Source organism: Mixophyes fleayi, chromosome 11, assembly GCF_038048845.1.
Source record: "Mixophyes fleayi isolate aMixFle1 chromosome 11, aMixFle1.hap1, whole genome shotgun sequence".
In the NCBI taxonomy this organism is placed as follows: domain Eukaryota; kingdom Metazoa; phylum Chordata; class Amphibia; order Anura; family Limnodynastidae; genus Mixophyes; species Mixophyes fleayi.
The window spans coordinates 31,471,919-31,484,103 of NC_134412.1; positions in this window are offsets into that span (position 1 = coordinate 31,471,919).

Here is a 12,185-nt window from a genome sequence, read left to right on the forward strand (position 1 = left end):
GTTACGTAGAAATAATGGTCATTTAGCTATATCACATGCACAGCAGGGATATATAATAAGAGTTTGGTAAATCTCTATAGTATGTATAGGGAAGCTGTGTCTTCCAGGTTGATTCATTGCTTTTATCTTATTTAGCAGAATAATAAACAGATTGATGCATGTATATAGGTTTATTTTAGGCTTCATTAATCAAACAACTTCTTGCAGAATAAATAGTGCTTTTATTGTTCACTTCACAGATAAACAGTACACTTTCCGTCAGGATGACACTAGGCGACCTAACTCTGGCGCTAGGACACAGTCCTCCTGCATAGTCACCGGTCTCTATCTCGCATCAGTCACACTGCAATGTAGCACAATACAGGTTTAAATACCATAAACCTCTCCCTTAGATCTAATTACCTAGGAGTTCTACTGTGCAAGGACTTAACCCTGTCTGCAGTAAGGGTGTGCACCGGCCACTTTTAGTGTTTTGTGTTTCGGGTTCTGATTAGCTTGAGGTTTTGGGTTCTGATTTGTTTTGCCAAAACACCCGACTCAAGGTTTTGGTTCTGATTTAGGGTTTTGGGTTCTGATTTTTTTTTAAAAAAAGCATAAAAAGTGCAAAAAACCAGGTTTTTTTTTTTGTTTTTCACTCCTACGCTATTATTAACCTCAATAACATTCAATAACAATCATTTCCACTAATTTCCAGTCTATTCTAAACACCTCACACCTCTCAATATTGTTTTAAGGCCAAAATGTTGCACCAAGGTAGATGGATGTCTAAGCTAAGCGGCACAAGTGGGCGGCACAAACACGTGGCCCATCTAGTAGTGGCACTGCAGTGGCAGACAGGATGGCAGTTTGAAAAACTAGGCCCCAAAGAGCACATAATGCCAAAAAAAGAGGTGCAAAATGGAATTGTCCTTGGGCCCTCCCACCCACCCTTATGTTGTTGAAATAGGACATGCGCACTTTAACAAACCAATCATTTCAACCACAGGGCCTACAAAACTGTGGCTGAAATGATTGGTTTGTTTGGACCCCCACAAAACAAGCTGGCAAAGAAAAAAAAGAGGTGCAAGATGGAATTGTCCTTGGGCCCTCCCACCCACCCTTATGTTGTTGAAATAGGACATGCACACTTTAACAAACCAATCATTTCAGCGACAGGTCCTACCAAACAACTGTGGTTGAAATGATTGGTTTGTTTGGGCCCCCACACAGAAAAAGCTATTTATCTCTCCTTGTACAAACTAAACTGGCTCTACTGAGGCAAGATGTCGTCCTCATCCTCATCCTCTGATTCCTCGCCCCCTTCAGTGTGTGCTTCCTCATCCTCACACATTATCAATTCGTCCCCGCTGGACTCCACAATCACAGGTCCCTCTGTAGTCTCTGGAGGCCAGTGCTGGTCTTGATTCAAAAATTGATAATTCATTTTTATGAACATCATTTTCTCAACGTTCTGTGGAAGCAACCTCCTTCGCCGCTCACTGACCAGGTTCCCCGCTGCACAAAAAACTCTTTCCGTGTACACACTAGAGGGGGGACAACTCAGGTAAAATAGAGCCAGTTTGTACAGGGGCTTCCAAACTGCCTTTTTTTCCTGCCAGTAAGAATATGGACTGTCTGACATGTCTACTTGGATGGTGTCAGCAAAATAATCCTCCACCATTTTTTCAATTGTGACAGCATCCAATGCAGCGACAGTAGACATGTCTGCAATGGTTGGCAGGTCCTTCAGTCTGGACCAGATGTTGTCTGCATCCCCACCAGCGGGTCGTTTCGGAAATCTCAGCTGTTTCCTCGCAGCCACAGGTGTGGAAGAAAATGAAGGAGGAGCTGTTGGCATGTCACGGTCCTCTTCAGAGGACAATCTCCTGGCCAGCAGGTCTTTGCATCGCTGTAGACTTGTGTCCGCCGGAAACAGAGACACAACATACGCTTTAAACCGAGGATCGAGCATGGTGGCCAGAATGTATTCCTCTGACTTTAAAAGAGTGACCACCCTCAGATCCTGGCAAAGCGTACGAAGGGCTTCATCCACAAGAGCTACATGCTTGGTGGAATTGCAATGCTTTAACAGCTCCTCCCTCACTTTCTCCAGCTGCTTCTGCAACAGCCTGATCAGGGGAATCACCTGACTCAAGCTGGAAGTGTCGGAACTGACTTCTCATGTGGCAAGTTCAAACAGCTGGAGAACCTTGCACAATGCGGAAATCAGTCTCCACTGCGCTTGACTCAGGCGCATCCCCACTCCTTTGCCTATGTCGTAGGTGGCTGTGTAGGCTTGAATGGCCTTTTGCTGCTCCTCCATCCTCTGCAGCATATAGAGGGTGGAGTTCCAGTGCGTCACAACCTCTTGTTTGAGATGATGGCAGGGCAGGTTCAGACTTTTTTGATGTTGCTCCAATCTGCGGTAGGCAGTGGCAGAATGCCGAAAGTGTCCAGCAATTTTGCGGGCCACCGCAAGCATATCCTGCATACCCCTGTCACTCTTCAGGTAATGCTGCACCACCAAATTTATTGTGTGGGCAAAACATGGGACGTGCTGGAAATTGCCCATATGTAATGCCCGCACAATGTTACTGGTGTTGTATGACACCACAAATCCCCAGGAGAGTCTAAGTGGGGTAAGCCACTGCAAGATTATTTCCCTCAGTTTCTCTAAGAGGTTGTCAGCATTGTGCCTCTTATGAAAAACGGTGATACACAACTTTGCCTGCCTTGGAACGATCAGGCGTTGTGGAGATGCTGCTACTGATGCTGCTGCTGCTGTTGCTGCAGAAGGCGATGCATCTACCCAGTGGGCTGTCACAGTCATATAGTCCTTAGTTTGCCCTGAACCACTTGTCCACATGTCCGTGGTTAAGTGGAGAGTGGGTACAACCGCATTTTTCAGAGCACTGAGAACACTTTTTCGTACTTCTCTGTACATTCCGTGTATCGCCTGCATAGTGAAGTGGAATCTAGATGGGATTTGGTACAGGGGACACAATACCTCCATAAACCATCTAAATCCCACTCTACTGATGGCGGACACTGGACGCACGTCTAACACCAACATAGCTGTTATTGACGCAGTTATCCGCTTTGCCATAGGATGACTAGTGTCGTACTTCGTGCTCATAGCAAATGACTGTTGTACGGTTAATTGCATTGTGAAAAACGTAGCGGTCTTACGACTTTCCCTCTGGGAAGATGACCGACTACCAGCAGCAACAGCAGCAGCGGCAGTAGTAGGCGTATCGCTGCAGGATCCTCCGGAAGAATCCCGGATTGAAGAAGACTCAGTCATGCCGGTGACATGGCCTGCAGGACTATCTCTGATCGAGATAATGTCAGTAATTGACGAGGAGGGTGTTGCTGGTGTGTATACATCAGGACCAAGGGATTTAGGTGTCCCTGGACTGTGGATGGTCCTAGCCACAGTTCCTGAACTAAACATTGAATTATGAAGGTTATTCAGGTGACGTATAAGGTAGAATGTCCCTAGGTGGAAAAGATCCTTACCCCTGCTTATTTGAGCTTTATATATGGTACATATGGCCATACATTTGTTGTCCGGATTGGGATAGAAATAATTCCAGACCGAAGAGGTGGATTTCTTGGTCTTCTGGCCAGGCATGACGATGGGCTTTTTCTTCCCATGGACAACAACTGTTTCCCCCCCTGGTGGATCATTTAAGATAACCACATCAGCATCCTCCTCGTCAAGTTCCTCCTCAGCGCCAGCTACATCAATATCTTCCTCCTGGTGCACAACATTGACACCTTCATTATCCAAATCTGGATCTACACTGTGGGTGATCCTTCCAGTATATGCAGAGGGCGTGCTGCAAATGGTGGAAGGAGCCACCTCTTCCCGTACAGTGATGGGAAGGTCAGGCTTCGCAACCACCAACACCCTTGGACTCGCCTTGGGGATTTGTGATGTCATCTGTTTAGAAGGCAGAGTTGTTTGCTGTGTTGTTGATGACAGCTTAACTCTCTTAATTTTTTTGGAGGGGGGGAGGAGGAGGGCTTAGATCCTTGGGTGAAGCTGAACCACTAGTCCTGAACACGGGCCAGGGCCTAAGCCGTTACTTGCCACTCCGTGTCGTAAATGGCATATTGGCAAGTTTACGTTTCTCCTCAGATGTTTTTAATATCCTTTTTTTGCTAATTTTAGTGAACTTTGGGCTTTTGGATTCTACATGCCCTCTACTAGGAGATTGGGCATCGGCCTTGGCAGACGACGTTGATGGCATTTCATCGTCTATGTCATGACTAGTGGCAGCAGCTTCAGCATTAGGAGGAAGTGGGTCTTGATCTTTCCCCACTTTATCCTCCAAATTTTTGTACTCCATTATAGTTTAATCTCTGGTACTAATATTTCTGGACTGCAAGTACAGTGAACGTAGGTAAATATTGCAGTACTAATATTTCTGGACTGCAAGAACAGTGAACATAGGTAAATATTGCAGTACTAATATTTCTGGACTGCAAGAACAGTGAACGTAGGTAAATATTGCAGTACTAATATTTCTGGACTGCAAGAACAGTGAACTTAGGTAAATATTGCAGTTCTAATATTTCTGGACTGCAAGAACAGTGAACGTAGGTAAATATTGCAGTACTAATATTTCTGGACTGCAAGAACAGTGAACGTAGGTAAATATTGCAGTACTAATATTTCTGGCCTGCAAGAACAGTGAACGTAGGTAAATATTGCAGTACTAATATTTTTGGACTGCAAGAACAGTGAACGTAGGTAAATATTGCAGTACTAATATTTCTGGACTGCAAGAACAGTGAATGTAGGTAAATATTGCAGTACTAATATTTCTGGACTGCAAGAACAGTGAACGTAGGTAAATATTGCAGTACTAATATTTCTGGACTGCAAGAATATATTGCACTAGAATTTTTTTTTAGACTTTCAAATAATTTTTTAATATTTTTTTTAAAATTATTTTTGTAACATTTTTTTTTTTTTAATTTTATTTTTTTATGATTTTTTAATAATTTTAAAATAACAATGGCCTTAGCAGAACAGAGCACAGGAAACAGGCAGCACCACTGGACTAAGCAGGACAGAGCACAGGACACAGCACCACTGGACTCAGCAGGACAGAGCACTGGACAAAGCACCACTGGACTCAGCAGGACAGAGCACTGGACAAAGCACCACTAAACTGATCAGCAGGACAGAGCACAGGACTAAGTAACCACTTCAATAAGCAGGACAGAGTGACAGGGGCTCTCAAACTACAACCTCCCTCTTCAGTGATCTGAGCCAGAAGGAAGATGGCGGCCGCGAGCGGGGAATTTATGACATCCGAGTCTCGCGAGATCCGACGCGAGACTTGGATGTCATAGCCTCGTTTTCAATTCATTTCGCCACCGGAAGTACCCTAACAGTGCTCGGATCCCGTCGGATCCGCACTGTTTGGGTGGGCTCGGATTAGCGCAATCCGAGCCCGCTCATCTATAGTAGAAAGAGTGCAACTTTATTGTAATGCAAATTATGTTAGTGCTGAAAAGAAAATGTCAGTCCTACTTAGTGTAATGGGGACAAAGACATACCTTTTGTTGTGCAGTTTATTAACACCAGTAAAACCCATCAAAAAAACATTTCAGGAAATTGTTGATGTTCTAATTAGAGATGGGCGGGTCCGATTCCCTGAGAACCGAACCCACCCGAACTTTGGGTATCCGGGTACCGAGCTGAGTAGCTCGATACTCTCCCGCCCACTCCGAATCCAAATCGAGGCCGAACGTCATTGTGACGTCGTTGGATCTCGGGGCTCGGTTCTCGCGATACTTCAACTTTATAAATACACGCCTTCACAGCAATCCATCGCCATTTGACAGAGGGAGAGAGCAGGGTGTAGTCATAGGCTAATTAGAGCAGGGACAGAGAATACAATATTGTTCTTGCAATTGCTGTAACAAAAATCGCTAGAGAAGAGAGGAGGATAGAGGTTTTTTGTTTTTTTTTCAATATTTGGCACTCCCCAGTGCTTTTGGGGTGTCCCCCATAATTGTGCATAAATATTTCTGGCAGTCAAAATTACTATCTGTCAGCAGCATCTACCAAATAATTTTTAGCACTCCCCAGTGCTTTTGGGGTGTACCCCATAATTGTGCATAAATATTTCTGGCTGTCAAAATTACTATCTGTCAGCAGTATCTACCAAACAATTTTTAGCACTCCCCAGTGCTTTTGGGGTGTCCCCCATAATTGTGCATAAATTTTTCTGGCTGTCAAAATTACTATCTGTCAGCAGTATCTACCAAATAATTTTTAGCACTCCCCAGTGCTTTTGGGGTGTCCCCCATAATTGTGCATAAATATTTCTGGCTGTCAAAATTACTATCTGTCAGCAGTTTCTACCAAATAATTTTTAGCACTCCCCAGTGCTTTTGTGGTGTCCCCCATAATTGTGCATAAATATTTCTGGCTGTCAAAATTACTATCTGTCAGCAGTATCTACCAAATAATTTTTAGCACTCCCCAGTGGTTTTGGGGTGTCCCTCATAATTGTGCATAAATATTTCTGGCTGTCAAAAATCATATTTCTCAGCAGTATCTTACCAAATAATTTTTACCACTACAAGTGCTTTGCGCTCAGAATGGATTCAAAGCAGTCCACATATGATCAGAATGAGCAACTAGGTTCTGTCACCAGTCATGATGTTAGTGTTCCCAGTATGTCATCTGGGCAAGGCGATGTCAAACTACACAGTGTTTCAAAAAAAAAAAAAAAAAACCAAAAATTTACTGTGTTGAAGTGAAAAAGAAGTGTTACTGAGCAAAAGTTAAGTGCCGATAAAAAAAAAAAATTGCAAACATGCCATTCTACACACGCAGTGGTAAAGAGAGAATGAGGTCTTCACCTTTGGCTATTAGTGGCAGATCCCAAAAAGTTACCGAGCCTACAATTGGTGCACAACTACTGTTACGCGTCAAAGCCGAGCTGCAAGATAACAGGAAGGCATTAGAGGATGATGTTTGCTCTGATTCACAAATGACACCAATCCCTGTGGAGAGTCCATCCAACAGTGGGATGTCTAATTGTGAGCATTCTGCTGATTTGTGCCTTAATAGCCCGAGTGTAGCCGGTGATACCCAAATTGAGGATGCCACTTTGGAATTAGAAGAGGATGAGGGGGAGATTTGTGTAGGCGACGAGGGCGCTAATGCGGATGTTGATGAGGATGAGGTTGTTTGTGTAAGTCCTGCACCAGTGGCAGCAGTTCTGGCACGTGACAAGAAAAAGGCCATTGTCATGCCTGGGCATAAAACAAAAAAATCCACTTCTTATGTGTGGAATTATTTCTACCCAAATCCAGACAACAATTGTATAGCCATTTGTAGTGTATGTCAAGCCACAGTCAGTAGAGGGAGGGACCTTAACCATCTTGGAACCTCGTCTATGTTACGCCATTTAACGAGAGTTCATGGCAAAGTGTTGGGAAAAGCTGAAAGTTCTTCCATAAAAAATACAAGCACTCCATCATCAGCTAAGACCCTCTGGTCACCGACATCCCGACGGCTACAAAATACACCCACCACACCATCCTCATCAATATCCTCAGTAGCGCTCGGAGTTAGCCCGGCATCCCACTTATTAAGGCTGTTAGTCCCACTGCTGCTGCTGCTGTTGCTGCTGCTGGGGGTGAATCATCATCCCAGAGGCAGGTCAAGAAAATGAGCAGTCTTACATTTCAGCAACTAACTGCGAAACAATCATTTGCTAGGGGAAGCAAATATGACAGCAGTCACCCAGTCGCCAAGTGAATCACAGACGCCATGGCTGCAATGTTAGAGTTAGATGTGCGTCAAATCTCCACAATAAACGCAGCGTTACAGAATTCCATCGCGACACTATTTCTCCCGTAAAGCTATTCCACAACTATACCAAAAAGTGTGTAAAATTGTAGAGATTGCGCTGAAAAATGCCATTCTGCCCACTGTCCACTTAACCACAGATATGTGGACAAGTGAAAGTGGCCAAACCAAAGACTATATGACTATGACAGCCCACTGGGTTTGTCTTTCACCTTCACCAGCAGGAACAGCAGCAGCATTTACACCACTACGTAACATTTGTCACAGGCAGGCCACTCTTTGTATCACCGGCTTCACTAACAGGCATACAGCTGACAATTTGTTATGCAAACTGAGAGATGTGATTGATACATGGCTTATACCACTTGGACTCTCCCCAGGATATGTCATTTCTGATAACGCCAACAATATAGTGCGAGCATTACAGCTGGGTGATTTCCAACATATTCCCTGTTTTGCTCACACCATCAACTTTTCCTACGAAAATACCGTGAGGTGCAGGAGATGCTTTCGGTGGCACGTAAAATTTCAGGCCATTTCAGGCATTCAGCCACAGCATGTAGGAGATTACAGCAGCTCCAATAGCAGTTTAACTTGCCCTGCCACCAACTTAAGCAAGATGTGGTAACTAGGTGGAATTCCACCCTGTACATGCTTCAGAGGATGGAGGAACAGCGCAAAGCCATCCAAGCATATTGCACAAGCCATGACATTGGGAAAAGAGGGGGGATGTATTTCACTCTTGCACAGTGGGGAATCCTTTCAGTGCTGTGCAAGGTGCTGAAACCATTTGAAGTTGTGACGTGTGAGGTGAGTGCAGACTCTGCTAGTTTGAGCCAAGTCATTCCTTTAATTAGACTATTGGAAAAGCAGCTTGAGAAACTGAAGGAGGAACTGAAAGCAAGCAATTCCGCAAAGTATGTTGGCCTTGTCGATCAAGTACTTCATTCGCTTCACAATGATCCTCGAGTTATTAAGATCTTGAACTCGGATCAGTACGTTTTCGCCACTGTGCTTGATCCAAGGTTTAAGATCTACATTGAGTCTTTACTTGTAAATGAGCGAGATGTGAAATTTTACAAGGAGCTATTGCTCAGCAAGTTGGCCGCTGAACTGGGCCTCGGCTTGACGTCGTGTCCTCCTTCACTTTCTCAAGCTGCTGCTGCTCGTAAAAAAATAAATTTCCCAAAAAGAAGCAGGGAAGACGCAGGGGGCAGACCAGAACAATTTAACATCTGGGGGTAAATGTATCAAGCTGAGAGTTTTCCGGCGAGTTTGAAAATCCAATCAGATTCTAGCTATAATTTATTTAGTACATTCTACAAAATGACAGCTAGAATCTGATTGGTTGCTATAGGCAACATCTCCACTTTTCAAACCCGCCGGAAAACTCTCAGCATGATACATTTACCCCCTGGGCTGGTTTGAAGGATTTTTCAAAAAAATGTGTCACCTTGCCCATAACTCCATCCAATAACAGTGTAAACATGCAAAGGATGGTGGAGGATTATTTCCAAGAGGTAATTGATATGGAAATGTCAGACCGTCCCTTTCCTTACTGGGAGGAAAAGCAGGCCATTTGGAAACCCATGTACAAACTTGCTTTGCAATACCTAAGCTGCCCACCCTCCAGTGTGTACTCTGAACGAGTATTCAGTACAGCCGGGAACTTAGTCAGTGATCACCGTCAAAGGTTACTTCCAAAAAATATGGAGAAAATGATGTTTATAAAAATGAACTACATCTTCCACGAGGAAGGCCTTCACAATCAAAGACATCTAAGCACTGACTGTTCTCTAATGGCGGATTCAAGCGGCGATGAATTGATAGTCTGTGATGAAGATGTACACACTGATGAGGGTGAGGATGAAGATCCAGATAATGACGATAACATCTTTTTAAAACTTTCTATTTAAGTCTAGGGTGCAATCTACCCCCAAAGAGGAAAGGGACTTGAGGCAGTTCCATATCACGTACCGTCTTGAAAGGCTGCTGTTTGGCCAATTTATTCTTAAGAGTAGGGTGTCATACGCACAGTGATACCAAAATGGCTTTCTCCATTTCAATTAATATTGTACAGTCTATAACGGCTGAATTTTTTTGTATTTTCCACAAGTGGAGGGGGCCTATAGAGACAGAAACCAAACTGGCTTTCTCCATTTCAATTAATATTGTACAGTCTATAATGGCTGAATTTTTTTGGTATTTTCGACAAGTGGAGGGGGGCCTATAGAGACAGAAACCAGCCTGGCTTTCTCCATTTCAATTAATATTGTACAGTCTATAACGGCTGAATTTTTTTGTATTTTCCACAAGTGGAGGGGGCCTATAGAGACAGAAACCAAACTGGCTTTCTCCATTTCAATTAATATTGTGCAGTCTATAACGGCTGAATTTTTTTGTATTTTCGACAATTGGAGGGGGGCCTATAGAGACAGAAACCAAACTGGCTTTCTCCATTTCAATTAATATTGTACAGTCTATAACGGCTGAATTTTTTGGGTATTTTCGACAAGTGGAGGGGGGCATATAGAGACAGAAAGCAAACTGCCTTTTTCCATTTCTTTACATATTTAACTATAAGTGTAGGGTGTAATATACATCCAAAGACGATGGCTGCATTGCCAATATGCATAGATGGAGAGGAAGACAATCTGATTTGTGTGTAGAAATAATGAAGGCCTACCTACCAGGAATTAAACTGTTTTTTTGATAATTTATTAGCTTTACAATTAGATTACTTATCCAAGAAACAGGTGGAGCACTAAATTTGGTTATTTTAGGCCCAAAAACATTGATTTTGCAACAAAATAGCAAAACAAAACCAAACAAAACCAAAACCAAAACACGCAATGGCGGTTTTGCGAAACCAAAACACAACGGTAATCCAGGTCCAAAACCGAATACAAAACCAAAACACGGGGGCAGGGGCGGGCTGGCCCGGGGGGCAGGGGAGCAGCTATTATGGCCGGGGGGTAAGCCGGCCAGGCGCCCCCCCCGGATGCAATATTACACATTTGTACCTGCGGGCGCATCTGATCACATCAGATGCGGCCGCGTCAGCGCACAGGCGGCCGCATCACATGACAGGGGATGCGGCCACGTCATCAATGACACGGCCGCATCTCCTGTCAAGTGATGCGGCCGTCTGTGTGCCCCCCGGGCTTCCCTCTCCCAGCCCGCGCCTGCACGGGGGTCAGTGACCATCTCTAGTTCTAATGAATCATTTGAAACCCAAACCTCTAGTAATTGTGGAAAGATTTTTTTTTTTCAAAAGAAAAGTCAATTTAAAGGTGAAAGTGTATCACCATATGTAGAAGACTTGAGACGGTTATCTGAACCCTATCAATTTGGAGTGGATCTCTCAGATGCAATAAGAGACAGGCTGGTGTGTGCAATGCACAGTGAAAGAATTTAAAAGAGATTATTAGCTGACTCTGATTTAACATCGGACCATGCAGCGTGTATTGTAACTTCAGTGGAGACCATGCCTCAGAGTTACAAAAAAAGGGCTTGAACGCAGGGCCGTCTCTCCCATTGGGCACAATGGGCAGGGGCATGGGGGCCCTGCAGCCCAGGGGGCCCGTCTGAGGCAGCGCAAAAAAAAAATCCTGCAAAAAAAAATAAAAAAAAAATACTTACCTTGCGGCCAGCTGGCAATCCGGCTCACTCCCTGGTCTACTCCTCCATGCGGCGCTCGCAGTGCATGTCGGGCGTCACGCCCGCCCGACATCCATTGCAGAGCGCAGCACAGAGGAGGAGACCAGGGAGGGAGCCGGATCGCCAGCTGACCGCAAGGTAAGTATTTTCTTCTTTTTTTTTTTGCAGCGCGAAAACAATTTAAATCAGCAGGCAGCAGCAGGGACTTGGAAGAAAAGTGAAGAGAATCGCATCGGAGAATAAGGTAAGTAAAGGGTTGTTGTTTTTTTAAAATTATTTCAAGGGACGCTGACGGCTGACCAGTGCATAAAAAAAGTGATATATATATATATATATATATATATATATATATATATATATATAGAAAAAAGATGGAGGAGGAGGCGCACAATAGTGTAGTACAGTAATATAAATGGAATCATACACGAATCCAAAGTGGGACTTTAACACCGGTGAGAAGGAAACCAAAGACCACAATGCATCACCCAAGTGAACCAAACATGTGGATAATTCACAATATAAGGGTATAGCAGATGTTAGGCCCCTCAGCATAAAATTACAGGTCACCCAATCTAAATTTATACGGGTGTATGTGTACCAGAAATAAAAACTTTTGCGCTTATCTGTAAGGTTATCCCATAGAACAGCACGATCAGGTCACAATCTCTTCGCTGCCAATTCATAAGGCAAATGTCCTGAAATG